This window comes from Rhopalosiphum maidis, chromosome 1 (assembly GCF_003676215.2).
Source record: "Rhopalosiphum maidis isolate BTI-1 chromosome 1, ASM367621v3, whole genome shotgun sequence".
NCBI lineage: Eukaryota > Metazoa > Arthropoda > Insecta > Hemiptera > Aphididae > Rhopalosiphum > Rhopalosiphum maidis.
In genome coordinates, this window is record NC_040877.1 from 91,001,176 (window position 1) to 91,020,491 (window position 19,316).

Consider the following 19,316-nt stretch of genomic DNA (forward strand, 5'->3'; position numbering starts at 1 on the left):
CTGCAACTACAGCATTACGCTACGTCACAGAAAAAAATAATGATTGCGTCCAAAATGACGTGCATATATACTGCGCAGTAGTGTGCCTTCATGTTATTATATCGTTGCAATTATTTATTAGTCTTCTCTGTCTGCAGACACTCCGGCAGTTGTATTTTGTTTGGTGTGAAAAAGTCTACGATATACTGGATATGTTATGATAATAATAATGATGATAAAAATAAAAAGAGTTAACTATGTGTTATCCCTGTCTTGCTAACGTATATCATGGCAAATTTACGTTCAGCTGAACAAATTTTAAGATATTAGCTTTAATATTAGAGTAAATTTACCTATTATCAAATTTAAAGGTAAGAATATTATCATTATTATCTAAGAAATTTCATATGCTTTCATTGATATTTATATAAAATATTGCACTTTATAATGATAATATCAATCAAAGCATATGAAATTTCTTAGACAATAATGATAATATTCTTACATTTAAATTTGATAATAGGTAAATTTACTCTAATATTAAAGCTAATATCTTAAAATGTGTTCAGCTGAACGCAAATTTGCCATGATATACGTTAGCAAGACAGAGATAACAGCGGGTATAACGTCCTGTTAATAGCAGTTAATTGATCATAATTAAAAAATTTGTTTTTTTTTTTCTAACTCAGCTGATCCTTTCCGTATACTATTCGTTAATAGTGATAAAGGTTTAAGCCAGAAAATGTTATAACTAATTTTCAGAAGTTTAGACGTTTTTCAACGAATTGGAGAAAAAAAATTTTATTTTCGTTTATCGATTATGACGGCACTTTTATTTTTACAACTATCGAGTTGCGACACCGAACTGATGGATTGCAGTGACTATTGTCGGTCACGATTAAATCAACATACTAACATAAACAAATTGGGTGAGTTTGGAATGTTCTTGATTCGTGTTCATGTGTGTTGATAATTAGTACTTAGTACAATAATGATATATCATAATAAAAACATACTATAAAAAAGTAGTTACATCTTACGAATCGTTAATTTTATTTATTCGCTGACTTTGGGAGCTTGTCAGTAGTTGTTATATGATTGTAATAATATTTATATCACAAAATTAAAATATAAATATTGTCTTCATATTGATGTTGTATTAAATTATATATATATATATATATATATATATAACTTATAACAAACATCATCGAAAAGCGATGAGTTGTATTGCATTATGACTAAAAAGAGATTAAATCAGTTTTTTATATAGTAGATAAATATATATATTTTTTATGGTGTATTATTATCCTGGAAGTTAAGCAGAATGTTTATTTAAAAAACAAATATATATATTTATTTTAGTATGTATAACTACAGATAATTAATTAATAATATGCATTTCATTAACTAAGTAAAAATGTTATACCTATAGACTTATTCATTAAATAATTGAGTGAAAATGTTAGTTATATTATTTTTCGTAGTGTTAACTGAAGAGGTAATCATGAATTTATTTTCATTGATTAAAGAAGGATTCTTGTACTAAGGTGTTTGAGGTCATGATATTATAAGTTGTTTGTAAAAAAATTATTAATATACAAAAGCTTGTTAACCAATGAAGTCCATGAAATAAAGAAGCAGTATACACAAAGAATACGTTATTTAAAGCTGCAATGACGCACTTCAAAATCATTTTGCTCTTTTGACTATCTTAAACAAATAAAGTACCATTTTAACCCTGAAGGATGAAAGATAATCCAAATCATGGACTTTTCTAGTCTGTAAGACGTTAACCCGTCTGGGAAATACTGTCCAAGTTCCAAGTAATCCTTTGGAAATATGATTCAAAAGAAATACCAAAATATAGGTATTAACTGTCTAGATTGAAACACACACACACACAATATACTTTTGTTTCATAAAAATATGGATGTCTAAGGATGTAAAATGAAAACAGAATCTTTTATAATATTTTTTTACGTTGAATATCGACATATTAATAATAATATTATCATGATGCACAGTAAATTCATAAAAACATATTTTTAGATTCAGATTAAATCAAAGAACACATTGGTTTTAAAACTATGTGTGATATTTGATTTATTTTTTTCAAATATAATTCAGTTATAGAAAATAGAAATATTAACAATATAATACTATTCGTATAAAATTCACGAGAAGAAAATACATCAATACTTTTTGTATGCTGAATTTGACACATCTTTAATAGTAATTTTCCAGATTTATAAAATATTATTTTACGATATTTAACGATTTTCGTGCACTTCAGTGAGTGAAAGCACAAACACTTGTTGAGTTATGCGGAAATGGTATGCTATTGAAAAAGAAGTTGGCAATTTATTCCTCTGGTGCCACTGAGATTCCGGTTGTACAAGTTTAAAACAATATGTCAAGACATACAAGTTTAGTAAAATATATTTGGTTTTGTAAATAAATATGTTTGGTTACTATAACTTTGTCAATTTAATTTCGCATCAAGTTTCTGAGAAGTAATATTATTATTTTTACTTTTCCACTTAATTTTAATACAATATGGTATAATTTTGACTTTGATATTCGAGTATTTTACCAAAAATAATAACATAATTTGTCATCCATATTAATACCTATACGTATTTATTAAATTAACTAACTGTTAAAATCATATTAATTTTAAATTTAAACCATACATTTAATTGTTTGACGTATACGTTTATCATCCATAATTTATGGTTGTTGGCATTTTACATTTGTTTTTAACACAAAACATGATTGCGTAAGTTTCTCTGTAGAATAAAATTAAGTAGATACTTTGTTTCTTTATTATTTTCAATGTACGCAACAACAATTCAAAATTTGCAATGCAAACATTTAATGTTTAAAGAAAATATTATAGATAGCGTATGCAGTGAAAACGATCAGTTTAAATAATACATACCTTGGGTTAGTTTAAGAAATAATATACAATACATCTATATCTGTACCAAATAATAATATTATGTGTATAGATATTTGATGTTTATATTTGTATAGTACTATATGTACTGTATAGAATATGCATTGGTACGATTGTGTTTTTATCATGATGACATAGTTTTCATAATGTATTGGTTTTTATATATATTATATAAAGTCGTGTACTACTTTGTAATCAAAGCTGTATAAACAAAATTTTAAATCTAAGGCTTTAAATTTATATAGTTTGCTTTATTATTCATAAACACTAATTCAATTCTGAATTAATAATATAGTAATATTCAAATTAGAGAGTAAATAATATATTATGTCAAATACGCGTTATGGATAAAAAAAAAAAAATATAAAAATCGGTTTAGTCGGTGGCATAGGTGTAATGCTATAAAGCAACTTTAATGAACAAATACTGGAAATGATTCATCACGTACACTACTATCTGTTTTAATTTTTAAACGATTGTATCTGTGTTTAAGAACAGCTGTAATTAATTTAAAACTTATCAAACTTTAATGACCAAAAATGTTCAAAGAACTTAGTTGTGTAAAACTTGAGATGCAATATTAATCAAATACTCTGTATTGATTATCCAAATATCTAGTTGAATGACATTGATACATCTTAAGTGTTAATGAAAATGTATAGAACATGTTACATTCAATTTAATATTTATAGCTTTTTAAATGACGAAGAATGATCAAATTATACGAACATGTATTTTTAATATAATTTACGTATTAAAATTATGCTAAAATTTCGATTACTGCTTAAAGTGCTTAAATAATTTATTTTGTTAATAAGTGTTTGAAAACGATCGAGACTTCTTCTTACACTGATAATCGTTGTTAACCATATTTATTTGTAGTACAGGCACTTAAAGTGTAGTTGCTTAAAGTGTACGCCAATAAGTTAATTTACTTAAGAATGTCGTTACCGTTTTAATATTTTCTCATTGAAAAATAATCTTTTAATTTTAAAAATTCAATTGTATTCGTGTTTGGTAATTGGGTAATTATAATTGAATCTTAAACATTTAAAGCAAACATCAACTGTGATAAAGAAAAAAATAGTTATAATCATAATAATTTAATCAAACGATAAACGTGTTATAAAGATCCGATAAAATATGTCGCTTGGTTACTCTTAATCGAATTTTCGTCGACGTGCTCCCTGTATTATGTTGTACTCGCATATACCATAATTGTTTTCTTTCTCTACGACCCAATTGGAAATAACGTCATCACTGGGTGATTTGTCGTATCTGATTTGCGTTAGAATATTACGAAAAGAAGTATCTGGGTACCATATATGCCTGGGTTCGATGCTGCGACTTGTCATCTATGACAGCACTCTTATACTACTCTTAAACACATTTATTGTCGCGTGACTGTTGAGAACGAAGGGGTGGTCGGCGCGGTCTGGAACGATTGCAGCTGTTCTGTATCGTACGAAACCGTCCGGAAATCAACAAAAATGTATCATATAATATCGTCATCGTGTCACCCCCAGTAAGTACCTATACAAATCATCTTTGGCAAAGGTCGTTTCGAAACCGGAATCGATGGCTTGGCAGCGAACGTCGTTCGGGATCTATTTGCCCGGTCTAAGCCACACCATAGACAAAAATATTACATATACACGCGTGCAATATTGACCGGTAGACCCACAGCGATCTTGTTATGGATTTCATTATTTGACAACGTACATAACACATACTGTACATTATGTAGTGCTATGGTGGCACAAATTTTCTGAAGCATCTGTAAAAGCCATATTTTTCTCGTGTGTGCGTATGGCATATGGATTTAGTCATCAAGTGTCAAATAATAAAAATAATAATAATAATAAAAATACTCTTTTCCATACAATAAAAACGGAGCTCATAAATGCAATAGTTTACCTACTATATAACTCGAGGCCAATAATTGAAGTAATACCGACTAAATTGAGTCATTCGCCTCTATCCATTGCACTCTTTTTTTTTCATTCCTTCCCCGGGCGCCGACGGTTTTTACTGTCACTAAAACGCGACGCCAATTTTTTTTCCTCTAAATTGGATTTTTAATAGTTATATTACCTTTGGCGTTCCGCCGAGAACTTTAGCTGATTCTACCTTTGATGTCAATTTAAACGAAGAGAATTTTAAAGTTAACATTAAATGAAATAATAATGATAATTATTGTAGGTACTAAATGTTATTGTTATTATAGGGACGTTTTCATAAAATAAATGATATAACGAGGAAATGATATTGTACACATCTCCAAAATATATTTGACATATATAATTTAATCAATTCTAAATCCTATCAAATTAATTACTTAATAAAATCATTATCTAATGTCCATTAATCTCATTAATAGTAATATAAAACATTTTTAACATTGAACATTTTATGATTTTGTATATTATTCTTTATTAAAAATAGCGATCGTTATAAATGCACAGTAATACAATATTCGCTATGCAGTTGCAATAGCATATTATATCGTATAGTATTGTTTTTATGTGATTTTATTTCAAATGATACGTCGCATTCAGTTCAAAAGTTCGATATTTTTACTTGTGTTGCCGAAACGTAAGTTTTAAAATTCACTATCAGTGGATAATAAATCTTATACTTAGACAATATTGAATATAGCAATACTCCCAATAATGACCTCAGAGCTCTGCGGTATTGATGGTGGCGCTGTCTGTTTCTGGTTCTGGTGGTGGTGGTGGTAACAATGTTAAGAAAGTCTACTCGCTGCGTGAAAAACAACACAAAAGATACGGTAGCAAAGCGCTAGGTCTCGTGTCCTCTGGAGGTTTATTCGTAGACCACATTTGGGATGTATTTTATTTTTTTCACGGGATGAGTGGCACGGCAGTCGGCCAGGGGTGACATATCCTTTGAATTTATGTGCTACTGACTACTAAACACATAAATCTGCAGTGCGATAAAACTGTAGTAGAGCCGTTCGAGAAGAGAGTGTACACGGTAAACGCTACTGTAATTAAATGCCTTTTTTGGTCACAATATTTATTCCACCACTACTGATAGCAGCCGCGGTTTGAGAGGGAAAAAAAACCTGTCTTCGTTTTTTACCCCACACATGAACTTTGCCAATCCTATTGCTACTTCGACGATTGCTAGAATTGGAAACCTATTTATTTGACACAAATGTGTTCATAAATAAGAAACGTTTAAGCGACTGTCGGTGAAAAATAAATACTTTTACTCGATTGGGACACGCGATAAAATTAATATGAATATCATCGGCCGTTGTCGGCAACCCACAAAAACAGATGCGATAAATACCTTACTATGTCTTTGAATTTAAGTTTTTACTGTTGTTTTCTAACCAAGTAAGATCAAAATATATTTAAATCAAATCTGTACGTACAACGTAAAACTATAACTAGATTGAAATATCTTAACTATTAATTCCTTAATGGTAATTAGTGCAAAATAAATGGTTGAAGTGATGGTAAATATTTTAGTATTTATGAAAAATGTTTCTTTAAGTTCAAAACAAATTATAAAAAATATTCAAACCGTGAAAATGTTCTAAAATCATAAAATAATGGCTAAGACTCGAACAAATTACCTATTTAGATTATAAGTTGCTTTTATATTACAATATTTTCGTAGTGCATTACTTGTAAACTCGTAGTAATAATCCGTTAGTCCATAATTGGCTGTACGGTATTATACGCATTACGCATAGCTATACAATATTACGCTAAATTAGGTCTATGCGTTTTTTACTAAATCGATATTTGTTCCGTAGGCCACGCAATGCGTAGATAACCATTGTTTTGCAGTTAACAATCAAATATCTATCTAATAACTAAGAATATATTATTACTCGAGCGATGACGAATAAACACGGTGTGCGTGAAAGAAACACCGGGAGCTATATGATTGTGTATACGATACGCGCGTGTTTCACATATTACTTTGAACTCGAAATTCGGTAAACCATTTCACCGTCACCAGCCGCGCTCAGCCGCCCGTTTTACTACCCTCTACCTACATTACCTTAAAAGCGTATATCGCGTGATGCGTCACAACTGTTCCCTGCCAGTTATTCGATACTATGTCGTGCGCGCACATCCCCAAAAACAACATAATATCTCCGTGCACTTATACCCGATTTCTACGTGGAAAACGTTTGGTGTTTTTTAGTCTTCAGACGATTTTTCGTCACGACATTGATAACTGTAACGTAATTGGTTATTTGTTTCACCGTCGTTTAAAAATAAACACCGACGGCATGAGTATACCTGTGATGTTATAATATGACGTTCGTTGTAATGTTTGCTTTTTCCGTTTTCTTATTAATTTAGCAGGGACATTGCGGGAAAATGAGAGAAAAACGGTATACACTGTATAAATTATAGCGCAATGAAAACGTTCGTAGAAGTTAAGTTTATTGCGTGTGAAATTAATCCAATCCATTCTGCCCGCCCTCGATAATTTTTATAATTTTTATGTTAATACTATAACACTATCTACGTTATGTAAATAATATTTCAGGTCTCGAATAAAAACAATTACATTGCAATTGATTTGAATTGATATTATTCATATATAGGTAAAGTCCTACACATTTTATGTATTCAAACAATGTAGTTGTAGTCTGTGGTGTTTAAAACCAGATCAATAGATTCGTAAGATTGACATTCAATATTTCCTTTTTCCGGTTCGTTGTGGTATTTGACATATTTTAAACCTAGCAGTTCTAATAATGACCAAGAATTATGACGTGTTAGTTTTAAATTTGTCAACTCCGTTAGACAGTGAAAATATACATTTAAATTGACATTTTGTCGGGAAATAAACTGAATAAAGTATGTAAAAACTTTATTTTGAACCTATCATATACCTAGTTATTTATTCGCGAGAAAAGTAAAAAGTTAATAACCAGAACCACATTTGAATAATATAGAATGTTTATTGTTTATGATTATGATAATGAAAGTGAGAATGATAATGTTCATAAAAAGATATTATTCAATTTCAATATAAAATGGTTAGGTACTTGATATCTGCAAATGTTGGCCATTTATGAAATAACAAGATCCGACTAGTAACAACTCACAATATGAATGCTTTTAATATTACGTTTATATACAAATTCTTGTCACGAAACCGACTATTCGAGAGTAATTTTTGTAATTTATTTAAAAAATAAAAACATACGCATAATAATATATACTCGTCTATAAAAAATGTCCAGTCATAAAACTTTTTATCATTATCATATTATAGATGTTTTATATTCCCCAATGTTATTTACCGGGAACGGAAGCGGTAGTTCCTCATTATTGAACTGCGAAATTTGACGTTTTTCACGTGCAACTGGGGAATAAATCATATCTAACCATGACTAAAAAAAGGGAGATTGCTACCATTTTGTTTTTATTATAATTTACATTCGTTTTTGAAATATTGTTGTATAATAAAGTAATATCTGTCAATATAACACATATTATCATTACGTATTATTGTGTGTTTTTATCAGTTATAATATTATACCTAATACTTACTAATGTAAACAAATATGTTCAAGCAGTGTTCACATATTATTATTATAAAAATAACAAATTTTAATTAAGAGCTCGTTGATTTTTGTAAAGTAATAGATACTCGTAGTTCATACTTTTTAAAAGAAAATGTTGATTTAAAAGAATTGGATTTGGTGAATTGCGTCCAATTTTCTTAAAACTATGTGAAATCCGTATTTTATACAACGAACAAATTCCTGTTTGCCCCGAATGCGATGTGTTTTGTATTGGTTTGTGAAACGTATTGTTATTCTATTATATGTCTGTGATATATTTTCGAAGGTGGTTTTGTACAAAATTGTTTTTAAGATCATCTTAGAAAAACTTTGAACTGTAACAATGGTAGAAGCTTTTTTTCTCACTTATTGGCGCGTGAGTTACTAACTTCTTTTACGATCATGCACATAAACTATAGTCCAAACACTCCAAACACCACTTACTATACTAGGTACACGACGTGTCCTTTTGATTTGAGGGGTGAATGGTATATTAAGGGAGACGTAATATAAAATAAATGCTTAAATTGAATTGTCAAACGTTAGAAAAAAAATAAAGAAATAATAAAAGTAGTTACAAGACAAAAATAATCGTTTTCCCGGTTACAGTTGTATAATAGGTAACGGTTGACTACGATGTCAACAATATTCTTCTTTTGTCGAGTGAACGGATAAAACTGTTTTCAAACGCTTTTGTCAATAGTGTCATCGGCGGCCGCTATATGGGCTGAGTAACATTTTTACAACAACACAATATTATAAAGCAAATTCTGCGTTTGACATTCAATATTTTGGTTTACGTTACCGATGAAGGCACTTGAAAAAATAACCGGATTTATATAAATAATATATTATCACGAGATAATTAGAAACTATTTCTGTTAAGGAAATATTAATATGAAAGTATTAACCTAACCTCGAATAACACCTTATTTAAATTATGCCAACTCGACAGACTTTAGAGTTATGTTGATTTTAGTATTTGAGATACAATTTATTTTTGATATTAAATATTATGCTTATATCTATGACATCTGTAAGTTAAAATTATAATTGTGAATATATAAGTTTGGGAATATATTATTATATTATTTTTAAATTAATTTTTTTATGAATAATACATTTTTATTTTATGGTTGTATATGTGGTGAATTTAAATCATCTGACCACGCCTAGTTAAATAATATGCAAATCATAAAATAAAATATTCTATAAACAAACAAAACCATACAATACATTGATAAAGTAGGTATCTATAACGACATATAATCCTGAATATGATATAGTATCATAGTGTTATTTATAAGGAATATCTATGTCACATATTTTATAAGCAAAGCAGAGGAGGCATCGTTTTGCGATGCATACAAACAGAATAAAATTATTAATTTCATACTCATCACGAGTAATATAAATATTGTTAATTTGAAAAAAAAAATAAGTCTATTCCAGCCACTAATAAGAAATAATTAATTTATTTATTTACCATTTTTTTATTTGAAAACATATTGTACTTACGTTTAAAAAATAATCATATGTAGGTAACTTTTAGTTTATAAACATATAAATTATAATTTAATTTTAAAACTTTATTGATGCGTGGTACAATATGCGGTTGTAAAAATGAAATATCATTATTTACAATGTGTATATAAATTATATGCGTATTTTATTATTTCTTCATTATAACAATATAATATTAGAGGTTATTACTTTCGTTTTATGAAGTCAAACATTTTTATAGTGAATAATTAAGGTACATATTATTTTATTTACTATTAAAAATTATTTTCTTGGAATTCTTTACTCTCTTTTACATCTCAGTTTAATATAATAATATCGTTATATGTTGAATTTCTGTAATCAAATTACATATAACACGATTCATACAGAATACATATTTATTTTAAAGTATAATTTAATATAACAAAATAAAATAAATGTTTTTTTTTTAAATTGATATGTACTTTTAGCTTATGCCTTTATGGTTACATTTAAACAGCAGATTTTTTTTTAAACACATTATGAAATTGTAATACAATATATAGTACCTGTAGGCTGTAATGTAAAATATTATTTAATACAAATTACATAAACGTAACAAATAATCATATAATAATGCCTAATATTATGCTAAATAAAGAAAAATATTCTTTGATAGTATTAAACAATGATCGAGTACTCTTAGTATTTTCCAATAATTAGTTTATGTTTTAATCGACACATCTGATTTGATTTTAGTGTACAATGAGTGCTTCATAAGAGTTCTTTTAAAAAAGTTTAATACTATGTTATCCGAAAGGTTTTTCATCATAGTGCGGTAATTTATTATTAGTTAAATGAAAAATTTAACTAGAGTATTATTTTTCGCTGCCTGTAAGTAGAATTCGCAAACTAGTTAACATTTTAATTTTACAATAAACTTAGTAGAATAAATTATTTTGAGTTTCCATCATCGGATACAAAGTTTGTTCTAAGTAAATGTTATAAAGTTAAAATTTGATCTAAAAATTAGGTTACCAACTTAATAAAATAATTGATTTAATAACTAACTTACAATAATATTAAAGTAAACAGTTTCGTATTATATACAGTTTGAATAATTAATTATGTGCAAATATTGTGAAATCAATACATACATTATATAAATATTTGATAAATGTGTACAGCTAGTTTATCATCGTAACAGTTTAGTATATTATTATTTTATTAATCTTACAACTATCAAAAAAGTAATAATATTTATAATAAATTAATGATATACCATATACATTATATTTACCTGATAAAAGCTTATGAGTAATTCAGATAACTATGAATGTTTTAGCTAATAAATATATGACAAAAGTTATACTTGAAGTTCAGATAAAGCAAGTGAGCTAAGCCTATAATTTATTATTAGTTTTCACTAAATACTTGTGTTAAAAATTCATAACCCGTTTAAAAAAAAAAAAAAAAAAAAAAAAAAATGTTTGGGGAGTTTCCGGCATAATGCACGGCTGAAGTATACTTGTATTTTTTTTTAAATTTTACTTTGACACGTAGTAGGTTGGTACTGTTAGTAATTTGGTAATTTACAATCCAAGTAATTAATATTTGACTTGAAAACTGTAGGTGAATAATTAATTTCTATAAAATAAATTAAACTTTTGTATTAATTTTATCATTAATTTAAATTTTCCATGCAAGAATTTAGCAACACATTGGTATAACATATTTAAACCGTTTATTTAATTTAATGGCGATATAATGACTTGAAATCAACGGAAACTTACTTACCGCTAGTCTAAGTTATTTTATTTACCAATACAAATAAAAATATCCATGGATGTAAAATCAAATTAATAAATACATATTCGTAAATAAAATTAAATAATATACATCCAAGTCTCTTACTGAGTGAGTTTTTTTTAATATAAATTGTTTTTAAATATAATTTTCAGTTTTGAATTGCTGTATTTATTGTTTTGAAATTTTGATATTAGTTGATAGAATCAAATAGTTTTTAATATTATAAAATCAATAGAATATTTGAATTGAGTAGCAAAATAATAATACTGCCGATTCAAGATAATTATAGTTACCTACTTGTATTGTTTTTGAAGTTATTAAATTAGAAAATTATTCCTAAATGAAGTAATTTGAAGATTTGAAATGTATGTTATTAAATGCTAAGTTATTTATAAGTTTTTAAGTTTTTACAAGTTTTTTTGATAGAGGTGGAAGTTGTAATTGAAGCTTTAATCCTAGAGCGTAAAAATTATAAATACTACATCTTGGAAAAACAGACTATAAATCCAATATTAATTGAAAGATACATTGAATATTATAATATAATGTTTTTCACACATATTAATCCCAATCATATTTATGAATAATAAATATGTCAAATTTGAATTTAAGGTCACAGGTTATACTAAATTACTAATATTTTATTTACATATTATATAAAATAAACGTATTAGTAAACAAAACTTAATACAAGCAAATAATAATTAATGTAATACCTATGTGAATAGCATAATGAAATGATAGAAAAAAATTATTTAACGTACAGAATATTTAAGTAACAATGTTATTTAGTTATTTAAATAACAAGTTATCAATGATTATAAATTACTAATCATTATTAACGTTAATTAAATTCACAAAAATAATTCAATTATTCGAGTGACTAAAAATTAATTTTTAAAATTATTTGAAAAATAGGTAACTAGTAAATAATAAATAACAATATAATACATTAAAAAAAACTGAACATTTTCTACTATAAATCACTATACATATACAAGACAATGCTTGATCTAAATCTAGTAATAATCCTATAACTACGGTCTTTAAAGTTATTGGGTATTTCAAATCTTAATAAAAAGCTTGTGTCACAATGAACTGTAATATCAATGCATCATGATTACCATTGTATGAAGATTTATGTGAACATCCTACTAATTTTTTTTCTATAAAACTTTATTTTATTTTTAATAAATGTTGGTTATATAATATTAATTTTGAATTATTACCCATACAATAATAATTAATACAATAATAAAATATCTTTAAAACGGTATGTATTTTTTTTAAATTAAAATGTTGATTATATTTTAATATAAACATTAGACAATATGCAACAATGTTACAAGAAACAATCCTATAGAAGTATTGAAAATATGTACATAGTGTAAGACCTAATGAGTCAACAGCTGTATATCAATGTATAGATTAATAGTTATTTTTGCATAATTTTTAAAGAACCTGAGAAGTAATTTTGCTTTATAGTAGCTATCATTAATATTATGTCGTAGTAATAGATTAGGTCAATTTTAATTCAATTATAAATTACTGTATACACTTAGAAATTATTTTGAGCATAGATGGTCTTTCAGCCTATATTCCTAAGGATATTTTTAAAAATCGTTATATTTTTTTGTTTTGATATAAGAACAGCTTATGTGGGATTTTATATTATAAGATTTTTGACTAAGCTTAAATATTTTTATCAGATTTCTATCTAGAAGTAAGAAAATCGTGAATACACTGTACATTTATTACACATAATTTTTAAAAAAAAAAATTTTTGACTAAGTATAATGTATATTCACATAATTTAATATTTTTATCGAATGAAATTTAAATGCTTATTTAGTTTTTTTTAAATTTTTTTATCGTATTTTAATTATATGTAAAATCAATTTCTGATATGTTGAAGTTTGATATATCGAATACTCACATCTAATTGTTTATTATTTAAGTATTTTAAATTTTGATGAACGGTGAATTAACAATTTGACGTGTATTTCTATTGTCACTCATATCTATATAATATACTTTAAGAGTTTATGAATAATAAACAAATGGATCGATATTGAATACATTTTAAGTGAAATATTTAAAAAAAATATATGTGTATGATATATTTAGCAATGATAATTAAACATTTAATACAAAAATATAGGGTTTTAATATTATCTTAACTTATACAAAAATCAAACAAAATAAATAAAAAACTCACAGGAAAAATAAGTTTTAACATGGTAGTAATTACACTGTTTAAATAAATAATAATGTTTATAGCATACATTGTTTTTGAAGAGCAGATTTGCATTTCACCGTTCAGTGAATCAAATGTTAAACTTATTTAATTGGAAGTGAAAAAAATACAACTTATTGATAATTTGAGAGGAATATTAATTGTTTTCATACTAGAAACTGTATAAGTATAATGTATATCGAAGAAACAAACTGTTAACTCAGATATTTTTTCGTATCCCAAAACATTGTAAAACAATGTGTTACTTCTATAATAAATATTACCTATCAAAAATAAAATCTGATGAACATGAAGACAAAAGAAAATCATTAACATAATCTGAAACTCATTTTGTTTGTTCAATGAACGTTTGTTGGTTCCAATTCAAAAACACAATGTTATTTATGTTTACTAGCTGCGCAACTTGCCCAACCGTCAGATTCCCAAGTGGTATAAGTTGAATATAGACAATTAAAATCTTACAAATATCATGTACTGCGATGTTTCTTCGTAATTTTGAACATAAAGGAAGATATTTTCATTGTGGTGTACAACTGAAATTAGCTTTTATTTTGTTTAAGTATAACATGGACTACATATTACAGTTAATAATAATAATAATAATAATAATATGTAAAATATGTTCAGATTTTATTCATTTTCAGGATTCTTTATTTTCGTTATCACTAACAGTGAGTGATTTACAACGGAATCGAACAAACTTTCTCATAAATTGGTCAGAAGAATTTAAATATTTTGGCAATACTCAAAAAGATTTACTGTACTATTGAAAAGGAAAGTGGTGTTGCAGAAACCTCTAATAACGACGTTCTGTAATAAATAATTATTCAATTATTTTCTCTTTTCACAAGACGAGGATAAGCCATTCAATGTTTTTTTAACCCCCTCCCCATCCTTTCCAACACAGAAAAAAAATAAAAATAAAATAAACAAATAGAAAAATATATATGCATATAAATTCAGGAGGGTCATAAATTAGCCAGATAAAGTAGAAAGAGAACAACACAAAAAAAATTCGCAAGAGCCACAAAGCCACCCGTTAAAAAGGACTTCAAAACCTCTAAATAACAAGTAGCAAACCCTTAATTCTACTTACCAACAGCGACATTTATACGTTTTTGAGGCCCACGAGAAAAATATGGTTACTTATCACGGTTTTGGAACAATACCGAGGCATATTTTCATAAAATATTATATTCAAATTGCAAAAATAAAACAAGAGTACGGACTAATATTACCGTAATAATAATAATAATAATAATAATAATAATAATATATTATTATGTTTACTAAGCACCAAAATTATCCACCCAAACGTTAAACGTAAAATGCGTTTAACATTTATGTTGTTGTAAAAAAAAAGCTCAGGTTGATTAAAAAACGCATCTAAACAAATATTTATATAAATTTTATTCATTCGATGTAAATATTGTAATGATAAAGCCATAATAATATCATTCCACAAAAAAATGTACACTGTACATACGTAACGTTAATTTAATAGCAATCGTTATTTTTGTTTAATTTAATACTGAATTAGGGTATAAGTATAACGGCAATATAAATTATTCGTATATTCGTATACACATTGTACACTTTGCGAAATAAAATCATTTTATTATGATATTTTATTTAAAAAAAAATTATATTAATAATAAATAACCTGTAATAATGCACTTAATTTGATAAATCTATTTAGGTTTGTAAAATGAAACATAGAAGATCAAAAATCATTCTAATTAACAATAATTATCGTAGTTATAGTCGAGTTGTTTACTATCGGTATTTATCTATGAGTAATTGGCAGTGAGCAAATAATGATGATAATATTATATGTGAGAATCTGGAATATACAATTTACTTGGTGGAAACTAAAAAGTACAAAACGATCATATGATTCATTTTAATATTACCTTAATATTTGACTTCATACTATTCGTACGCATCAGTTGTCAACAACATCGACTAGCAATCGTTCTGATCGGTTTATTATCTGCGTGCGCAGAGTATGTGTGTAAACTATTATAAACACTATAGACCAATGACGCATAACCCAAGTCATCCATTCAACTCGGTAAAATGAAAAACGTTATTAATTTTAACTGTCGCGACCGATTTTTGTATACTCACTGTCAAATGTTCAAACCTCCCCTCGGTAAATTCGGACGGCCCTCAGCCAGAAACGTCTTGTGTTTGTCGCGCTTAATGAGTTTAATATGCTGTATTTACACCTATTTCTCCGTCAAGTTTACGGACCCTTCACGTGTGTATACAAAACCGTACGCTCAATATTAGATTATTTGCTTTCAACCCTCTACCACATATTTACCTCTGCTTGTGACTCGCAAATGGTATAGATGTATACGCGTATTTACGTCGTTGGAGCAATATTATTAAATAGACGTCATCTCAACAATATCGGTATGAGGAACGACTTCGTCGTCGTCACGTCGGCGATTGATTTTAAGATGAGAGCCGAAATACTCACTAAATAACATTAATCTCTACCGCGTACGTGCTATACACTATTGGATTTTCATGACAAATGCAGTTTTAATTGTTCAGCGCTTCTGAAAAGTCCTATTAAAAATACATTTCAATATTATACCGTCATAATATGATATAATATAATATGTATCTATAGGATTTTTACAGTCGATTGTTAACGTTAGTTTGAATGTATTACGTACATTGTTACTGTCACAATATTGTTCGACAATATTATGTTTACTTTTTTGTCTGTAAACGTCGACTATAATAATGGGTTTTTCACCGTCGTTCATAGATCGTAATTACCCGATGCTTGCGTGGTAGAGTATCTAGATGAGTGCATACAATGCACTTGTAAATAGTATTCCTGTTTAAAAAACAAATACTCTGACCGTTATGGCGGCGGGACGTCATAAAAATGTCAAACGAACGGGTCAAAATCGAGTGTTATATAATTACGGTGGCCGGTAGCTATTTTGTACGAGAAAACGTTTGTTCGACGAGGGGTGAAAAATAAGGCTAGTACAGGGTCAAAGGGGAGACATGCCTTTTCCTACAAGAAAAAAAATATTAAATAAAATGTTCAGTAGGCCGATGAATCTGTTTACACGTGAACTAGAATAACGTGGTTATTTTTCGAATAAGAGCGTTATCGTGTAGAATAATGAAAGTTTATAACGTTATGACCCTAGGCATATCCAATGCTGGTGGGGGGAGTAGGATTTTTCCTGGTTCCCTTGTTGTACCGAACGTTGTTTTTCTCTCTACACGTTCGCAAAAAAGCCGACTGGGTAATTAAATTACCACCAAAAATCCCGCAGTCATTATCTTTAATTTTGCTTGATATGCGGCCAAAGAGAAAATGGTTTCATCCGTTACCCCTCTGGCATAATACTCATATATATATATATATAATATACACGTTTTATTTTTTACCACCAGTAACTAAAATAAATAAAAAAAAATGAAACAAAATGAGAAAAAGGGGAAAAAGGTGAAACGAAAATGAAAAAAGAAACTGTATAATCCAATGGTGTGCAAAATACCGTGCATAACGCGTTGGCAATTCATCAGACTAATCAGCGCTTATTTAAATGCAAACGGCAATGATTTCTGCACGTCGAACAATAGATGTTATTCGAGCAATTAAAATCGCTATGGGACGTGGCGAGAATCATTTTAAATGTTTAATTACTGCTAACGAACTCGGACGTTCAGAAAGACTCAGTCGTTGCACCTTTGCACAGGAACTGTAGTGTTTATTAACGATATCATTGTTGATGAACTTACATTAATATTATTTTAACGCATATATTTAGTAAATTAAGCTGAAAACAATATTTCGTTTTTAATAAGCACTTCGTTTCCTTAACACCCATGGCAATATGTATTACCTATTAAAATTTATCTATTTAATATGTTTATACAGTTAATGAATATGAAATAATTCACGAGACTTAAAATAATATTTTTCATATTACGAGGTGCTTCATAAAGCATGGTTCTATATTTTTCTTTAATAATGAATTTATTGAAATCCAATTTTCGAATTTTTAAGTACGCTAAAGAGTAAAGACCATATTTTAAAAGTTCTTGAGATTTTTTTTAATCACCCTTTTTACTATAATTTATCTAGAGAATAACTTTTCTGAAAATTTGACTATATTAAAATAGAAATTTCAATGTGTTGTTTCTCAGTTTTTGAAATGTTTTTACTAAATATTATAATAGTTCTTTAAGTTATTTTATAAAAATATTAATCAAATGTAGCATTGGATCTAATATTTACTTGGATCATTTTTACATATTATAAATGTTGATAGATTAATATTAATTATTAAAGTTTCGAAATCACTATATTGTCTTCTAAACCTATTATTATTATATGAATTTATTATTTTTATTATACAAAGTTGAATAACTGACGTTAAAATGTTGATGTTGACACGTCAAAATGTTCAGATAAACGATCTACTAAATGATTTTAGGTAGTTTTTCATTTATAAAATAGAAATTTGTATTTTATCTCCATAGGATATTTTTTTTAAGTAGTACATAAATCTCAAAAATCAAATTTTGAACAAATGTATTATTGAATAAAATAGGAATGAATGTGTTTCGTGAATGAACTTATATATAATTTGATATAATATCTACATTGAAGATGTTTAGTACGAAGTTAGATAAATATATTTATATTTAAATGTTTTTATGTACAAACTATATAATATAATTCAAATTTTCACTGGAAGGACAAATTAAACATAGTACAATACGCTATAAAATAATTTTATTGATCTATGATACATTTATAAAACTTTGCATTAAATATTATATATATTTTATATCGATATTATTAAAATATTCAGTGAAATTCTAATAGGTATATAATATAATAAATATAATATATACAATTTAATATTTATGGATATATGTTTTATAGGGTATACAATAAATTTAGTTTAACAGTAGTATATTTGACTAAGTTACAACATTTTACACTTATCAAAAATTATAATATAGAATATAAAACAAAAGTCAGATAAAAATAAAATGTTTTTGTTTGTTTTTATATTACTAAGTTATAAATTTATAATATACAAGATAATATTATGGTCATAGTGGATAATGGCAACATTTTTAATTTGGATTATTAGTGATCAACTAGATTTAAAATGTTTATTTCGATTAATAATTTATCATTCTAAATGAAAACGTAACAATCGTATTATCAAAAAAGTGAAAAGATTAATTATAATTCACGGTGTCAT